This window comes from Elaeis guineensis, chromosome 1 (assembly GCF_000442705.2).
Source record: "Elaeis guineensis isolate ETL-2024a chromosome 1, EG11, whole genome shotgun sequence".
NCBI lineage: Eukaryota > Viridiplantae > Streptophyta > Magnoliopsida > Arecales > Arecaceae > Elaeis > Elaeis guineensis.
This window is the reverse complement of record NC_025993.2, coordinates 87,802,477-87,821,152: the sequence shown is the minus strand read 5'-3', so window position 1 is coordinate 87,821,152 and position 18,676 is coordinate 87,802,477. Positions and strand designations below refer to the sequence as shown.

At 47.7% G+C, this 18,676-nt stretch overlaps 1 pseudogene; it reads left to right on the top strand.

Moving 5' to 3' along the window:
- LOC140856149 (putative invertase inhibitor) overlaps positions 1-18,213 on the top strand; it is a 90,446-nt pseudogene extending 72,233 nt beyond the window's left edge.
- Positions 18,214-18,676: the final 463 nt, after the last annotated feature.

Sequence of the window (18,676 nt, the reverse complement as noted above, 5' to 3'; positions counted from 1 at the left end):
TCAATATTACATTAAGGGGGAGAGAAAAATGATGTCCCAACATCATATAATAAGGAAGATAAAATGGTTAAAGGAATTTTTAAGGGAGATGAATTTATTTAAATTTTTGAAAAGTCGTGAAATCTCTTATCCTTGAAGTACAAATCATTGAATTTCTTATCTTTATGATACTCTTATGATGCATTTGAATTTAAGGTGCTACATATTATAAGTTCTTGAGCAACTGTTTTGGTTATTTTTTTGTCTTTATGCTCAATATTTTGTCATCATCAAATGGGGTAGACTGTTGATCCAAAGAATGATTGTGATGATTATATAATATTGCAGTATAAAAAGAAACTAATATCTTTGAAGCTTGGTTGAGAATATTTTTATAGGATGCTAACACTTTTGGTAAGCTTTGATGTCTTTTAGAATATTTTTGAGCCTTAAAAATTAAGGTTGGAGATGAATTCATTGAGAAAAATCAACTTAAGAATGGCAAGTGGACTCCCTATTTTGGATGAGTTGACTTTAGCACAAAGAGAGACTAGCACACAAGTCTGGTATGCTTTACAAGTCGATTCTTGGAACCTATGAGTCAAAACCCTCAGAGAGACAGAGACTTGATTTCTGGCACATCCTACAAGAGCTAACTTTTGGATCCTACAAGTTGACTCTTCACTTTGGTGAGCCGACTCTCTCAGAGAAGACAGAATATTGATTTTTGAAGATTTGAAGGTGAGTTGACTTTTAGTCTATATGAGTAGACTCTTGGCCTTCACAAGTCAACTCTTGAGATCTACGAGTCGACTCTTGAGCTTTTGATAGCCATAACAAACTATTTAGATGAAGTTGCACAAATATTCAAAAGTTGTTACAATAGCTAGATTCCATCTCCAATAGGCAAAAACAACTAGTTTTCAAATCAAACAACTATATAAGGCCTAGGGTTTGTTTGAAAATTAAGAGAAACCCTAGTGAATAGTAGAAAGTCTATCCAAAGAAAAAGAAGCCTATATTTAGCATTGAGTGCATTCAAGAGTGTTCTTCAGCTCTACATTCAAAATTTCTTAAATTTTCTAAAGGCAATCAAGAAGAAGAGTGTGTGCAATCTCATGCAAAGCATCCAAGCATTCTTCAAGCAAGCATCAATGACCATCAGCTTATTAAGGAGCTTTTTGTGTTGTAAAATTTTTATTTACTGAAATTTGCTGTAACAAGTTTCAAAGGGTCTGAAACTTGAGGAAGAGGTTTAATCCAAACCTGAAAATTAGATTGTGAGCCTAAAGAAAAAGGCTTATCAAGGTTATTGCTAGTGATTTTGAAAAATCAACTGGATTGGATTATGAGTCCAGCTAAAACAATCATATTGTAATCAGAAGATTATAGTAAAAATTCCTAAGTGGAGCTTGAGGAGTGCACATAAATGCTTGGTGTGCACTGAACTACTATAAAATCTTTCATATTTGTGTGTGTACATTATTATCTTTGATTATGTTTCTCTATTTGCTTGCATTCATTGCATCTCCCTTAATTTATTGAAAAATTGCACATATTTTATTTAAACCTTTGAAAACTCAATTCACCTCCTCCTCTCTTGGGTTGTCTAGCTAGGTAACATCTTCTTAAAAGCTCACCTCATTCCAGTAGATAACTTAATAAAAGTATCATTAAAGTTCATCAAGCTACCAATGGATAATCATGCTATTACATTGAAAAATATAAAGGAAAAATTCCAAAATTATCTGATGAATCCATCCAAAAGTTAATAAAAACAAAGTATAATGGAATAGCTAAATAAATATTTTTTGATAAATCCTTTTCCTCCATCTTCATTCATCCATTATCATGAATACCTACATTTAAAATAAACTAAATAATTAGAAAATAAAAAATTTAAATATGGAAACTTGTATCTTGATATAGATACAAAAAAATTATAAAGATGGTTACTTAATATTATATCTACATCCCAAATTTACTGCTTGGCATGCCCTGGGGTGCTACCATCCACATTCAAGTTTAAAATACTCATGCAATTTATAACTGTTAATACACATATCAATTATAAATCTTTGAAATATAAGTACTATAAGCAACTAAAAAATATTACATAAATTTAAAAATGTATACCTTCATCATATTCTTCACAAAGCCAATCTTTAGTACAAACTAAGGCCTTGATAATAGATGGGCTCAATGAACTCAATATCAATCCTCAACTCTACCACCAATCCTGAATGCTGATTTTGATAAAATAGTAGAGACTAGAATAGAAAGACTATCTTTAGCACAAGAGATGTGGACGAGTTTTGGCCTAGCTCCAAGAAGCCTGGGGGAAGAGATGACTTCTGGTCTGATGTAGCCAACTGGTTAAATAGCTCCATCGCTTATTCGTATATAGACTACTATACTACTCTTTCACCATGCCAAGATATCAAACAACTTGTCATTCAAATAAGAAAGCACATCATCATCCAAATAATTATGTAGCTCTAATCTCTTTGTTTTTTTTTTGCAGAAATTTGACTTCTAAACTAGATAAAATCTATACCAAATTTTATGTTACTAAAGTTAAAGGAAAAAGTAAACTCATATCGCTTTGTCGATCAAAATTAGATATTAGCTCACTTGAACCTATAGAAGGCTGTACTTATTTGTCATAAAATTTATAAAGGCAAGCATGAATATCATCCATTTTCTTCTTACTCTTCTCCACATCAAATATCATTTGATATCAAAACTCTATAAATATTAACTTTGACCTGCAATCCAAAATAGAAGCAATTAATAATAAATTATATTGCATTGAGACCAATATTTAGAACTTCTTTTGCATCTCATTTATCAATTGCTTTGGTGTATCATTAGTATCAACACTCCCATCCATCAACAAAGCCCTAATTCCCTAAACTTCTTTTAGGTACAAATTACATGTGGGACACTTGTAATTAGAAAAATATTTTAGTGGCATCTGAAAAGCCTTCTAAGAATTTAAGAATCACATCAGTCTATTTTCATTCATCATTACTGGGATGTATACATTAATGCCTGGTTGCATATACAATAAAAATATTTTTATAACTAATTGCATTATTTAACATTTCATAAGTGAAATTCCATCTTGTAGCAACACCCAAAGTGGGCCCTTTGGTAGTAGAAAGTCTCATGTGTTGCATAATTTTATTAAATCTTTGCATTCAAGATTGGGTTGCGGACACATATCTAATAATCTCTCTTATACATTCAATAGATTTATGAATTATTTTCATCCCATCCTGAACCATAATATTTAATATATATGCACGATATCTAATATGACTATACTCCCCATCAAATAATATTTTATAACACAAATGATCTTAAACCCTTGTAATTATGACATCATTTGTGGAGTAATTATCTAAAGTAATAGCACATATTTCAGAATCTAGTTTTTCATTCAAGAAGGCACTTTCTAATAGTATCTTCAATTGCAAAATTTTTATGAGGGTATGCTAATTTCTTGAAACTAATTATCTTCTTATGTAGAATAAATTCAAAATCAATATGAAGTGCTTTGAGGGAAATATAACCGATTTTCTAATTTGATGTCCAAATATCATTAGTGAAATTAATCTGGCTACTTAATCTCTTAAATGCATCTTTTATTTTTTTTCTTTCTTCTTGATGTAAAGTTGTACAATCACTTCTTACTATCTTATGACCAATAACATTAAACAATGGTTGAACATATTTCATAAAATTAGAAAAAATAGGAGGCTTAATAGCACAAAATGGAAGCTTGACACATATGATGAATTTTGCTAGAAGCTTTTTGCTCTCTTCTTGGTTAAATTTAAAAGACTTCATCGAATCTTTTGAACTTGCTACTATAAATATTTGATCAACTAGATTATTTTAATACTTTTTGTAAATATTTTCAAGATAATATTTTAGATGACTTGTTCCTTCCTTAGTACTATCACTTAATACCTTTATACAATATTTACACAGCTATTGATCCATCACATTTTCTTTCTTTCATAAGATGATTCCATACCCATGACCTTTTTCTAAAACCTATCACTTTCAATATCTTCAATAGTATCTTTATTTTTGTCATTCTCATCCCTTATATATTCAACGGTCTCATTTTCACCCATTTTAGAATGAGATATTAGTAAAAACAATATGTCCTAATAAGAACATAAATTATTAAGAGAAAGATCAATATTCATAAAACTAATATTAATTTGTAAAAGAATGTATGTTAATTGGCAATGAATATGATGTTCTTTTCTACTTATTTTCTTCTTTTAAATAGTATTGCTGATTTTTTATAATATTATAAAGTGCTAATAAACCAAATCTTTTGATTTCAAAGTCTTTGAACTTTCCCATGTTTGTACCAGATGCTAGAAAACTTGAAAAATCTTTGAATTAGTACACATGTAGATGGAATAGTGAATATACAGTACAAGTAGCATTTGGTGTGCATTTGAAGCTTTATGTCCCTTTAATGTGATGATTATTTGGTGCCCATTTCGAATTAGGCTTAGATAAAATTCTGGGCCATTTTTAAAAAACTTAAAATCCCCATACAAGACAAAACGTCAAGGCATTGTGGCAGACCATGAGTTTTGGGTTCTTCCCAACATAATAAATTGATGCTAGCTACAAGAAATGGAGGATGTACCTTTTAGATCATGAGTTTTGCCTTTAATGATGTGAATCTTGGCAATGTCACAGATCGATGTGTCGATTGAATTCTTCCTACCGCACTTCAGAAAAAAAAGGAAGATTGGGTTCTTCCCATCAAAAGTTAAATCAAGACACCAAAAGATCAGAGAGAGAAATGGAGAGAAAAGAGTTAGTGGGAGCACCCAGATGCAAGCAAGTAGTTGAGGAAGATCGCCGAATCCAATGGAAGATAAAAAGATGGGGGAGTTGGTAGGAAGTGCCCACTAGCCCTAACGCATGACAAACGACGAATGGCAAACCGTTAATGGTAACCGACAATCGGCAATGTTGGATGAGGATGACTGGCGATGAGGGAACACCGATGGACCTTGGAGCGGCCAACCAATGATGGATGCTGAGAGAACTTTAAAACCCTAAGCCCCAAATTTCAAGAGGATGGGGAATTAAGGAATAATAGTGATGAGGGAAGAGAGATTCTAATTTATATTGGAGTCTACTTTAAGATTCTTCAAGATCGGACTTAAAACTAATTATTAACTAGCTAACTGCTTGGGGATTGGGCTAACTCCTCCGAAATAGCTGAACCATTTTGGCCAAGGATCAAGCTCGGGCTGGATATTTGGGCTCAGGCCAGGCCACTGGTATACTCGAGCCCAACCTGAAAATTATAATGGACTCTATATATGGGCCAAGCCCAGCTTGATATTATTTAGGCTTAGCCCAAAGCCCAATCCAAAGTTAGGCCAGTCGGAGCCCATTTCTAGCCCAACAATCAAGTCAGGTCAGCTTATATACGGATTGAGTCAGATATATGGTGGGTTAGAATCCCAAATCTGAACGTGAGCTGTTTATTAAATTGACCAAGATTTTAAACCTTAACTTGCTACATTAATAAATATGTAATCCAACTCAACCTACTTAACCGGTTCAATAAATAGGTAATCTGCTTAGCCTTATGACCTGTATAACCTACGTACCTATATAACCTATATAACTTATTAACATGTTTGATAAATAACTTGCTTAACCTGCTTAACCCCAACCCAATTATTGAACATGTTATACTTGTTCAATGATTCAAAGGACTGAAACCGAAATGCGACCGAATTATTAAATGGTCTAAGTAAGTTGAACTATTTATGATCCAAACCTATGTAGTCTGTTGGGTATAAAATACCCACAGCCGGAACCCTCAGCTGAATCAACTACAGAACGGCTCCGCCCGGACTCCTACGGGAGCCGGGCTCCGCCTCCGACATCAGCTACAGAACGGCTCCGCCCGGACTCCTACGGGAGCCGGGCTCCGCCTCCGACATCAGCTACAGAACGGCTCCGCCCGGACTCCTACGGGAGCCGGGCTCCACCTCTGACGTCAGCTACAGAACGGCTCCGCCTGGACTCCTACGGGAGCCGGGCTCCGCCTCCAGCATCAACTACAGAACGGCTCCGCCCGGACTCCTACGGGAGCTGGGCTCCGCCTCCGACATCAGCTACAGAATGGCTCCGCCCGGACTCCTACGGGAGCCGGGCTCCACCTCCGACATCAGCTACAGAATGGCTCCGCTCGGACTCCTACGGGAGCCGGGCTCCACCTCCGACATCAGCTACAGAATGGCTCCGCTCGGACTCCTACGGGAGCCGGGCTCCGCCTCCGACGTCAGCTACAACACAGCTCCGTCCGGACTCCTACGGGAGCCGGGCTCCGCCTCCGACATCGACTACAACACAGCTCTGCCCGGACTTCTACGGGAGCCGGGCTCCACCTCCGACATCGACTACAGAATGGCTCCGCCCGGACTCCTACGGGAGCCGGGCTCCGCCTCCGACATCAGCTACAGAACGGCTCCGCCCGGACTCCTACGGGAGCCGGGCTCCGCCTCCGACATCAGCTGCAGCACGGCTCCGCCCGGCTCCTACAGGAGCCGGGCTCCGCCTCCGACATCAACTGCAGCACGGCTCCGCCCGGACTCCTACGGGAGCCGGGCTTCGCCTTCGACATCAACTGCAGCACGGCTCCACCCGGACTCCTACGGGAGCCGGGCTCCACCTCCGACATCAACTGCAGCACAGCTCCGCCCGGACTCCTACGGGAGCCAGGCTCCGCTCTCAGTATCAACTGCTGGTAAGCTCCGTCCGGACTCCTACGAGAGCCGGACTTCACCTTTAACTTTGATTGTAGAGGACTCCGCCTGGACTCCTACGGGAGCCGGGCTCCGCCTTCGACATCAACTGCAGCACGGCTCCGCCCGGACTCCTACGGGAGCCGGGCTCCGCCTCCGACATCAACTGCAGCACAGCTCCGCCCGGACTCCTACGGGAGCCAGGCTCCGCTCTCAGTATCAACTGCTGGTAAGCTCCGTCCGGACTCCTACGGGAGCCGGACTTCACCTCTAACTTTGATTGCAGAGGACTCCGCCCGGACTCCTACGGGAGCCGGGTTCCGCCCGCAACTTCAGCTCCGAGAGGGTTCCGCCCGGACTCCCACGGAAGTCAGACTCCACCCATGACCCCAGCCGCCAGGAGGACCTCTCCCGGACCTCCATAGAGGTCGGGCTCCAACCGCTGCCGAGCTTCAATCAACAGATCTGTGCCCCCTGGCAGGCCACCATAACGGCCGCGATCCTGCTCCACTTCCTGTGGCGGATTCCGCGCAGCTCCATCATTCCTTGACAGGCCGCAGTAACCATCGCAGCTCTGCTCCACTTCCTGTGATGGATTTCGCACAGCTCCACTACCCCCTGGCAGGCCACCATAACGGCCACGAACCTGCTCCACCTCCTACGATGGATACCGGGCGATTCTCCCATCCGCTGGCAAGTCACGACAACGGACGCTGCTCCACCCCTCATAACAGATTCCACGTGGCGAGCTGCGGTGATGGCCACGATTTCGCTCCACTACCTCTCGCAATAAATTTCTCCTGACTACGGGCGGCCCACGATCCGACGGTTACAGACGTCGCCATCGATCCGTTACCTCCTCCGCCTATAAAAAGGAGGGATCCAGATACGTTATTCTCTAAGCTCATTTCTTATCTCAAAACTCTGCTAAATTCTCCGTTCGAGCACTCCATTCTTGTTGAGGCAGAGAACTGACTTGAGCGTCGGAGGGTCTTGTCAGAGCAACCCCACCTCCGGTTTAGACTTCCCTTGTAGGTCCCGGCGGCGACCGCGGCTTCCCCGACTCCAGCTTCTCCGGCGCAAGCAGATTTTTGCACCAACAGGATTGGCGCTAGAGGAAGGGGCCTGTGTCTTCGCAGCACCCTTGTTCTTAAAGGAGTGTTCAACAGAGCCACCTCCGACCGTCTCCCCGTCACCCACTCCTAATCTCCCTTCACGAGATCGACACTCGATGCCTCCGTGCAGGGCGTCCACCCGGCGGTCTACGGCCTCCGCAGCCAGATCTCAGGCTCCGGCCTCCCCTCCAGTTTCTCAGCCTCCTCCTCCTCCCCCTCCGACGGTGGTGGTCGGCGCGGAGCAGTTCGACTTGCTGGCACAGCAGGTCAAAGGCCTCATCGAAGCCGTACAAGCAATGCAGCAGCAGCAACCGCAGGCGTCGGCGCATCTGGAAGGGGCATCTCCGGAATGCCAGAACCCGACGGCGGGGTGGGCCACCTGGGCCAGCCGCCCCATCCTTCCCGGGAAGGCAAATCCAAGGGTAGAGAGCCCTCAATCGGATCACGACTCCACCCCTGGAAGATCCCTGCCCCCGTTCTGCCAAAGGACCCTCGAGACTCAAAGTCGAGAGGATTTCCTGGATCGGAGGCTCCAGGAGATGAACCGGCGGATTTAAGAACTCCGCCACGCGCCCCCCACTTATGGTGAGGATATTTGCACTGACCCTCCCTTCTCCCAAATGATTATGCAGGAACCGATCCCGTCGAACTTCAAGCTTCCCCAGTTCGAAAGCTACGACGGGACGACGGACCCGGTTGATCATCTGGAGGCCTTTCGAACGATGATGCTGCTTCACGGCGCTCCTGACGCCATCTTGTGCCGGGCTTTCCCGTCTACTTTGAAGGGAGCAGCGAGGAACTGGTACTCGGCTCTGAAGCCGGGTACCATCTTTTCCTTCGATCAAATGAGCCACCAATTTGTGGCTCATTTTGTCAGCAACCGGCATCCCCGAAAGGGTTCAGAGTCCCTCATCAACATCAAGCAGAGGGAAGGGGAGTCCATACGGGCCTACGTCAACCGCTTTAACATCGCGGCGTTGGAGGTCCAGAACTTGGACCAATCAGTTGCCATGGCCGCCCTGAAAGGTGGCCTGCAGAAGAACGATCTTTTGTACTCCCTGGAGAAGAAGTACCCCAGGGATTTTGCTGATTTACTGGCTCGGGCTGAAGGATACACCCGAGCGGAAGAAGCCTTCAAAATGAAGGACGAAGAGACAGCGAGGGAGCGTCAAGCGGGAGATTCGAGTAAGCCCGCAGTTGAGAAAAGGCCCAAGGAAGCCCGGCCGCATTCCCGATCCCCTCCTGGACATAAGCGCGCCCATACTCCACCCCGGGCACGCAGGCAGAGAAGCCCGGACCGCAGGGTTCGGCGGGGCTCCCCACTAGGGAGATTTCGCAACTGCGCCCCCCTCAACGCCTCGAAGGCCCAAGTATTAATGGAGGTCAGGGAGCAGCTCCCTAGGTCGGAGAGGATGCGCACACATCCCGAGAAGCGCAACCCCAACAAGTTTTGCCTCTACCACCGCGACCACGGCCACGACACCGAAGAATGCATCCAGCTCCAGGACGAGATCGAGGAGCTCATTCGGCGAGGTTGACTCGACAGATTCATCTACCGCAGGCCTGAGGGTAGAGGAGACCGGCCAAGAGCCCTCCCACCGCCTGAACCGCAGAAAAGGGAGGAGCAGCCCGGGGACCGGCCTCCCATCGGGACCATCGACTCCATCACCGGAGGGCCTCAAGGAGGAGCGGAAAAATTGTAAATGTATCGCTTACTATTTCGCCTTGAATCTACTTTTCTTTCTGCCTAACATGCCCCTCCCACCTAGCGTGGATGTATTATGACTGGATATGATCCCTCCAAAAAGACAGCCATGTCAGGAATAGGAGGAGAACCTCATCCTGACATGAGCAAAGTCAAAGGCCCGATTCTTTTAGATCGGATGGGGGGAGAGGCCTTACAACGTCCTAATGTGCCCCCACAGCCTTGTTAGGGACAGGAGGAAAACCTCGCCCTAACTCGAGCAAAGTCAAAGGCCCGGTTCTTTTAGATCGGATGGGGGGAGAGGCCTTGCAACGCCCTAATGTGCCCCCACATCCCTGTTAGGGACAGGAGGAGAACCTCGCCCTAACTTGAGCAAAGTCAAAGGCCTGGTTCTTTTAGACCGGACGGGGGGAGAGGCCTTGCAACACCCTAATGTGCCCCCACAGTCATGTCAGGAACAGGAGGAGAACCTCATCCTGACATGAGCAAAGTCGAAGGCTCAGTTCTTTTAGACCGGATAGGGGAGAAGCCTTACAGCGCCCTAACACGCCCCCACAAGCCAGGTTGGTAACGAGAGGAGAACCTCACGCCGGCTCGAGCAAAATGGAAGGTCGGGACTCCTACGGGGGCCGGGTTCCAACTACAAGGAAGACTCCACCCGGACTCCTACGGGAGCCGGGTTCCGCCTACAAGGAAGACTCCACCCGGCTGTTACGGGAGCCGGGTTCCGCCTACAAGGAAGACTCCACCCGGACTCCTACGGGAGCCGGGTTCCACCTACAATGAAGACTTCGCCCGGACCCCTACGGGAGCCGGGCTCCATCCACGACTTCTGCAGCAGGGGTTAATGGTGACGAAACCCGGCCGCCTAACAAGATCGGATGAAGAGAAAAGGCCCCCCCCCGACGATGTCTACATCAAACAAGTCAAACAACAAGAAAGGTTCGGCAGACAACAATATTAGCGCAGCGCACGGACGAAGTAACGCAAAATGCTCTTTTCATTTCGTTTTCGATATATATACACATTACAAGACCAGGGAGGCCAAGGAAAGAAGGACAAAACAACAAAAAGGAAGTAACTACATGATAAGACATAAAGACAAAAGAGCTCTAAGGAGGCCCTGCTCCCTCCGACCTAGGGTTATCTACTCCATCCCTCAACCAGGACTGCCTCAGGTTCTCTATTGCTTCTTCTAGTTCTTCCCTCTTCCGCAGTGCGTCCTGGAGCGCCCGACGAAGTTGCTGGCTCTCAGCCTCCGCTTCTCGATGCCACTTCCGCAAAACTTCGGACTCCTCCTCCGCGTCTGCGACGGCCTTCTGCTCAAGTGCCAGTTGGATCTTCACTTGTTGCAGCTCGACTGTCTTCTCCCCGAGGGAGACAGAAATCCCTTCAACAGTGCCTCTCAGGGCTTGGAGCTCTTCGGAATCTTGGGCGGAAGTAAGCTGCGCCCTATGAACCAGCTGCCTCTGAAGGCGAACGACCTCGTCGGCTGCCGTCCGGAATCTCCCTTTGTACTCTTCCACTTGCCAGCGCCAGCTGGCCCGCTGCACGTCGTGACTCATCTCGGCGTCTTGAAGCTGCTTCTGGAGGTCGGAGACCTTCTGCGACCACTTCTGTTCATCATCAACCCGGGCCAAGAGCCGGGATGAGTTTCCTTCCAGATGGCCGATCTTCCTCTTCGCAGCTGATAGTTCCACCTTAAGGGCGCTGATCCTGGCTTCTTGAGCCCAAATTCGATCGCTGGTGCTCTTCTTGCATTCCTCGAGCTCCTTTGTGAAGTTCGCCTTCCTCCGGCTGTAATCCATGATTGCCTTCACCTGGAGACTCCGAAAGTGGGCGGCCTCAGTGGCGGCTTCAGAATGGCCTTCTCTCGATTTGCGGAGCTCGCCTTCCGACTTCTTCAACTTCTTCGTCAGGTGAAGGACCTCTTTTTTCAACCGCTGGATTGTCGATTTCAGCGGGACCCCCAGGGGCAAGGGGAGTGCTTCAGCAGGACACTGCCATCGGAAGTTGCAAGCATCAAAGATCGACTAATTGCAAGAAGAAAAGCAGAAAGAAGGAGGAGGGGGAAGGAGAAGCCATCCACAACAAGAAATTCGACTTTATTGATTGAATAATTTTGAAGACAAACAGAAAGGAAATATGGCGACAAAATAAGGGCACAAGATCAGAGGTCTCAGACCTCAGGGGCAGGAGGTGGAGAACTCGACGCGGGGGGTGCGATTGCGGTGGCGGCGGACAAAGGGCCGGCCTCGTCTTCAGACTCCTCAAGAAAGCCGAGGTTGAGTTCAGGGAATTTGCTAGCCACCTTCTCTTGGCAGAGCTCGAACCCCTTGGTGAACGCCTCCTGGCCGAACTGGACATTCAGGACCCTCATCTCCGTGGAGGCCTTGAATTCCTCCACCGCAAGGGCCCTGGCCTCTGAGACCAAAACCGGAGTTTGCTCGACCAAATGGGCGACCTCGGCCTCCGCCTTCCTCGCCGACTCCTCCAAGATCCGTCTCTCCTCTTCCCGGGCTTGTCTCTCCTCTTCCCGGACTTGCCTCTCTGTTTCCAGGGCCTCCTGGAGGGCGACTACTTCGGCCGTCTTCGCTTGGAGGCGGGCAACCTCGGCTTGGTAGCGTTCCTCCGCCTGAAGGAGGTCCCTCCTCATGCGGCTCGCCGCCCCGACATAAGCGAAGAGCTGGTGCCCAATCTGCAAGGACGGATAGAGAATTACGACAAAGGCCGGGTGACCGTGTAAATAAACATCCGCTTACCTCGAGGAAGGACCCCAAAGAGTCCCAAGCCCGCTGCTCAGGGTTGGCGCGGTCGATCCTCTCCACGACATCGGACAAGATGCAGCCATCAAGCAGCCGCCTGATCAAGTCCCTATCATTGAAGGGATTCTCCGATCCCTCCTCGGAGCAGACGGACTCGTCTACAGCAGCTCTATGGCTACTCGCCCTACGAGCCACCGATTTCCTCCTCCTCCCCGCGGCAGGTGCCTCCGTGGGGCGAACCCCCGGTGTGGGGGCCCCAGTCGGCGGGCTCCTCGAGGAGGCCCGGGGAGCCACTGGCTCGGCATCTGAAGGAATGTCGATGGTCAGGGCCGCCTGGACGGACGCAGCCAAGCTAGTCTCCTCCGCCCTGGCCCTCTTCGCCGATTCGGAGGCCGCCGCGCCCTTTCTTTTCTGAGCTCTCATGCCTTTGGCGAGCATCCGCATTGCTTCGGCGTCCATTGCTAAAAAAAAAAAAAAAAAAAAAAAGAAAAAGGGAAAAAAGAAGCGACACCGATCAGTCTAGAGTCAAAAAAAAAAAAAGAGAGAAAAAAGAAAGAAGAAAGAAAGAAAAAGAAAAGAGTGGGAAGGAAAAAGAAGTAAAGAGAAGAAGAAGAGGAAGGCGAGAAAAGAAAAGATAAGACAAATACTCGCTGGATCCTGGGGGCTCAGGCCGATGTTGAAAAGAAGCTGCTCCCTCAGAAGATTAGGAAGAGAAGGAGCGGGATAGGTTAGAAGCTTCTGGGCGGCCTGGAGGTCGTCCTCCCCCAGGCTGGGAGCCCGACGAACGGAATCCCTCAGAGAACCCCAAGGGGGCAGACCCAGTTCCAAAGTCGGGCAGTGGACGAAGAGGTATTTTTCCTTCCAATTGTGAATCGAAGAAGGGGCGCCCTTCAGCAACCCCTTCTTACCGAACTGGGGGGAGAAGTACCACCAGTCCTTCATCGAAGGATGGCGTTTGAAGGTATAAAAATGCCTAAACAAGGAGAGGGATGGCTGAACCTCGACTATGTGGCAGAGGGAGAGAAACCCTATCAGAAACCTAAAGGAGTTCGGGGCCACGGAAGCAAGAGAGATGTCCAAGAAGTGGAAGAAGGCAGCGACGAAGGCAGGAAGCGAAAGCCAGAGTCCAGCACAGAACGCTTCCTGATACAAACAGAAGCGACCGGGAGGAGGAGTGTAGGCCCGGTCAGAGGGATCAGGAAGCTCCAGATCGTACTCCGAAGGAATCCCATACCGAACCCTTACCAGAAGGAGTTCCTCCGAAGTCGACGAACATGGAATGACGCCCGGTGCGAAAACCGGGCAAGGCTCAACCCCGGACGTGGGTTCGTCCACAGGAAACTGGAGATTTGAAGCAGAAGAACTCTCGGAACTGCCGGGGGCAGAAGAGCCAGAGGACATTTTGAGTAGTTTCGAAGGGAGGATCTAAAGGACCCTAAAAAGACAGACCGAAGGGGGAACGAGTGGCCGGAGGCTAACTCGGAGGGACGCACAAAAGTGATGATGAGAGGAGAAGCCCCTAAGCAGTGAGAGGAAGGCTGGCACTAACCTATGTTGCTCTGAGGGACCTAGGGGACGAGAAACAGGAGGCGCCTACGGCTCGAGAAGACACTCACTAAAGCAGGGCTCTCGGAGAGAAGACGGACACCAGCGAAAACTCAGAAATGGAGTGGGACGCCTGAAGGAGGGAGGACGGGTTTAAATAGACCCTGGGATCCGGCGTCATAATGATCGCGAATCCCCCAGGCCAGTCCGCATCCGACACGTGTCCCACTCCCCCTGGCAGACGGCTAAAAGCGGCTGACGGTTGGCATGATCATAATTGCACCGTACCTAGGCCAGTGTACCTGCAGGATTTTCGAAGCATCCCTTCGTACCGCTCCAATTCGAAAAGACTCCGACACGCGCTCATTTAATGCCAAAATATCTGGAGGCGGCAGTGCGCAGGATTTGAAGGGACGGTTTCGGCTGTACCCATCTCTCTCTGTGTACTTCCTTCGCTTGGAATTCAAACTCGAAAGTAGGGGGACTGGTGTTGGGTATAAAATACCCACAGCCGGAACCCTAAGTGGAATCAGCTACAGAATGGCTCCGCCCGGACTCCTACGGGAGCCGGGCTCCGCCTCCGACATCAGCTACAGAATGGCTCCGCCCGGACTCCTACGGGAGCCGGGCTCCGCCTCCGACGTCAGCTACAGAACGGCTCCGCCCGGACTCCTACGGGAGCCGGGCTCCGCCTCCGACATCAGCTACAGAACGGCTCCGCCCGGACTCCTACGGGAGCCGGGCTCCGCCTCTGACGTCAGCTACAGAACGGCTCCGCTTGGACTCCTACGGGAGCTGAGCTCCACCTCCAGCATCAGCTACAGAACGGCTCCGCCCAGACTCCTACAGGAGCCGGGCTCCGCCTCCGACATCAGCTACAGAATGGCTCCGCCCGGACTCCTACGAGAGCCGGGCTCCACCTCCGACATTAGCTACAGAACGGCTCCGCTCGGACTCCTACGGGAGCCGGGCTCCGCCTCCGACGTCAGCTACAACACAGCTCCGCCCGGACTCCTACGGGAGCCGGGCTCCGCCTCCGACATCGACTATAACACAGCTCTGCCCAGACTCCTACGGGAGCCAGGCTCTGCCTCCGACATCGACTATAGAATGGCTCCGCCCGGACTCCTACGGGAGCCGGGCTCTGCCTCCGACATCAGCTACAGAATGGCTCCGCTCGGACTCCTACGGGAGTCGGGCTCCACCTCCGGCATCAGCTGCAGCACGGCTCCGCCCGGCTCCTACGGGAGCCGGGCTCCGCCTCCGACATCAACTGCAGCACGGCTCTGCCCGGACTCCTACGGGAGCCGGGCTCCGCCTTCGACATCAACTGCAGCACGGCTCCGCCCGGACTCCTACGGGAGCCGGGCTCCGCCTCCGACATCAACTGCAGCACAGCTCCGCCTGGACTCCTACGGGAGCCAGGCTCCGCTCTCAGTATCAACTGCTGGTAAGCTCCGTCCGGACTCCTACGAGAGCCGGACTTCACCTTTAACTTTGATTGCAGAGGACTCCGCCCGGACTCCTACGGGAGCCGGGCTCCGCCTTCGACATCAACTGCAGCACGGCTCCGCCCGGACTCCTATGGGAGCCGGGCTCCGCCTCCGACATCAACTGCAGCACAGCTCCGCCCGGACTCCTACGGAAGCCAGGCTCCGCTCTCAGTATCAACTGCTGGTAAGCTCCGTCCGGACTCCTACGGGAGCTGGACTTCACCTCTAACTTTGATTGCAGAGGACTCCGCCCGGACTCCTACGGGAGCCGGGTTTCGCCCGCAACTTCAACTCCGAGAGGGTTCCGCCCGGACTCCCACGGAAGTCAGACTCCACCCATGACCCCAGCCGCCAGGAGGACCTCTCCTGGACCTCCATAGAGGCCGGGCTCCGACCGCTGTCGAGCTTCAATCAACAGATCCGCGCCCCCTGGCAGGCCACCATAACAGTCGCGATCCTGCTCCACTTCCTGTGGTGGATTCCGTGCAGCTCCATCATTCCCTGACAGGCCGCAGTAACCATCGCAGCTCTGCTCCACTTCCTGTGGCGGATTTCGCACAGCTCCACTACCCCCTGGCAGGCCACCATAACGGCCACGAACCTGCTCCACCTCCTGCGACGGATACCGGGCGATTCTCCCATCCGCTGGCAAGTCACGACAACGGACGCTGCTCCACCCCTCGTAACAGATTCCACGTGGCGAGCCGCGGTGATGACCACGATTCCGCTCCACTACCTCTCGCAATAAATTTCCCCTGACTACGGGTGGCCCACGATCCGACGGTTACAGACGTCGCCATCGATCCGTTACCTCCTCCGCCTATAAAAAGGAAGGATCCAGATACGTTATTCTCTAAGCTCATTTCTTATCTCAAAACTCTGCTAAATTCTCCGTTCGAGCACTCCATTCTTGTTGAGGCAGAGAACTGACTTGAGCATCGGAGGGTCTTGCCGGAGCAACCCCACCTCCGGTTTAGACTTCCCTTGCAGGTCCCGACGGCGACCGCGGCTTCCCCGACTCCAGCTTCTCCGGCGCAAGCAGATTTTTGCACCAACATAGTCCAAACCCAAACCTGCTTATTGTAGGCTTAATTGGTGACAGGCCATGTTATCTTTTCCAACCCTATTCATATAATTTCCTAAAATCTCTCCATCTCGCTCACCTATGCATCTATGCATTACACTTATTCTTTTTTATTTCATTGAAGCATCTATAGTAAATTGAAATGATTAAAATTAGAAATAAAGAAATAAATTTAGTATCCATGATGTGCCAAATTTTTATGAGTTCCAAACTATAATTAAATATACTATATATATGAGCCATTTGTTAGTTTTCTAAAATTACTTTTCACAAGCTCCTAAAATCTCTACTTCTCATTCACCCCATTAATTTTAATCATTGCACTATTAATTAGAATGTATTTTATTGAAGTATATAAGTAAATTAAAACTATTCAATAAAAGTTGTAGAAAACTTTGATTGCCCTACTCCTCCCGGAATCCTTCCACCCAACTGTGAAAACATTACAAAGCTAGGTCCTCGTGTTTCAGATCTACAAAAATTCCCTATACAACAATCCTCTCCCCTCCCCGTTCTAGCCCATGCTTTCCCATCTCCTCTTCTCTACAAATAATAACTGCTTCTATAGCTCTCCTTTGCTTCCTTTTCATCCTCAACCAGAGCTTCTCTCTTGTCGATTCGAGGAGGCATGCAAGGTAGTAGCAGCAAGGAGCCCTAATGTCAACCATGACTTCTGTGTCATGTCTCTCAGTGTCGATCCTAGAAGGGGCTTAGCTGATGCCTAGGGACTAGCTATTATCGCTGCCAAGTTGGCTAGTGCCAATGCCATGAGCACCCAGTCGACGATCTCCAATTTGTTGAAGAAGACAAGCGACTGTGCGACCAACGAATGCCCAAGTGAATATTTGACCATACATTCTAGATAATTTTATCTAAATAATACTATTTTTTAAAAAAATATAAAAAAAATATTCTTTCCAAAATATTTATCAAAATACTATTCAAAATAAAGTCATCCTATTATAGAGTGACTTTATGTGCTGACTCACCACAATTTATACTATATGGATGGTGGAGTCAGCAACATAAAGTCACCCCATTGTAGGGCGGCTTATTAAATCGCCCTACAATAGAGCAACTCTATAAGTTGCCTTATAGTAGAGCGACTTATAGAGTCATCCTATGATAGAGCGACTTTATTGCTTGCCACTTACAAACTCCAATAGCTTCTCTCATTTAAGATTTGGTATTGTTTTTTACTCCATGTAAATGAATTTTTTAAATGATCCACTGCCCATGATCTCATATATAAAAATTTTTGTAAACATTTTCAAACAAAATCCTAGTAAGCTCATAATGTTGACATGGTAAGTGCAACAAATGTTGATAACCTCGATGAAGAATAAGGTGACTCTTGGTTCTGATTCAGCCTTTCACATGGCAGGAAATTTGTTGAGTTGGCAAAAAAGTTGCTCTAAAATAGGGTGACTTTATTTTGAACAGTATTTTTATAAATACTTTGGCCAAGATATTATTTTCATAATTTTTTAAATTAGCATTATTTAGATAAAATTACCTGCATTCTGGCTTGGTTGATATGTGGAAAGATATTGTTGGTTCCACCACATCAAAATGCTACTTTGATGCGAGGACTCATCTTAGTGCATCCATTGATGTGGGTCTCACCAAGAAGAAAGTCAAGTCATCATTGACCAAAGAGAATAAATGATTCACGAAAGCTCTCTGCTCTTGCTCTAGTGATCACCAATCTTCTAGGATGATTGACATTGCTTGCTTCTCCAATTTACATGGTTTCTCTCTTTTTTCCTTCTTTTATTTTCAAGTCCGGCTAAGAGAACTAAAAATCTATAAACAATAAAAAAGAATGACAAATTTCATCGAAAAAATTAGTTGTTGCTACTAGCCTTGGCATGAACTAATTAAGTCAGGAGACATCATTTAGAATTTTTGTGGTATTATCAGTTTAAGATTGTAGTTATTAAATATCGTAAATAAGTTAATGCTTTATCAATGTTGAGGATCAAAAACCACTTGCGTATCCATGAGTCTAATGACATATGGAATTATCTGGGGGTATCAATATCGGGTAAAATATTATCTTCAGTAGACTATAGTGGGTTGAAAACATATTCTGGAAAAGATCAGAAGGTTAGAAATGGAAAGCACTCCCTATTATAGGAAGAGTCACATATGTTGACCAAGTCAGTTTTTTCTACTCTTCCT